Source organism: Meleagris gallopavo, chromosome Z, assembly GCF_000146605.3.
Source record: "Meleagris gallopavo isolate NT-WF06-2002-E0010 breed Aviagen turkey brand Nicholas breeding stock chromosome Z, Turkey_5.1, whole genome shotgun sequence".
Classification (NCBI taxonomy): domain Eukaryota; kingdom Metazoa; phylum Chordata; class Aves; order Galliformes; family Phasianidae; genus Meleagris; species Meleagris gallopavo.
Genome location: NC_015041.2, coordinates 45,363,654 through 45,364,615, shown reverse-complemented (window position 1 = coordinate 45,364,615; position 962 = coordinate 45,363,654).

Here is a 962-nt window from a genome sequence, read left to right as displayed (position 1 = left end):
TGAGTTTTACAATAATGTTTTAACTTAATTAATTGTTAAATTATGAAATTTATGTGGAATTACATAAGAAATCCCACAGGAAAATATGCAGTAACTTAAATACTGATATTAATATTTTATTTATGATTGTAAACTCATTTTTAATTACTGAAATTCAATTTTTTTTTCCAGCTTTAAGCATTTCACCAGGATCTTCATAAAATTTGATTTTTTAATGTATTTTATAAACTAACGTTTAGACTAATTAAAGCTTAGTAATGCTAACATATGAATTTAACTTAAAATATTTTTTTCTGATATATGGTATGCTTATTAATATAAACGTTATTTAATTTACCTGAATTACATAAGTAGGATTTAAGCTGCCCACAGTTGACCTCTCACTGGTTCTCGTACTGTTAGTTTTTTATATGATAATGAAAGAGATGTGCTATAAGTACTCTTCTACGTTGGTAGTCTCAGTGTATGGTCTGCCATGGTTTTGAAAGCATAGAGGTAGGCACAAATAATTATTCTTTTAAGTCAAAGTAAATGATGCATATCATTCATTTCAGTCATGTTTTGCAGAATTGTATTCAATAGATTATTCTAGCTTTTCTCTTGAACTCCTTATGAATGTCAGTTATTATACACTGAGAGAAACTGGTGAGGGAGACAATGATGAATTTTCAAACTAGTCATACTAGTGAAAACTAGTCCTCCTTGTTAGTCCAAGAAATATTTTTTCATACCATACATAAAACATTTTTTCACAATATATATATTTAATAATATATATATATTTACACAGTGTATATAATATTTTTCATAGTATTTTTCTTTAGACTAAGTAACAAATCTAAATCTTCTCAATAAAGACTTTTCAATTGTCACTGTGCCTTGCTAACACTGAAGGATTCCTGTACTTAAGTTACCTCGTATTTGATTGACTCAGCGCACAGTTAACAGAACAACATCTTCCT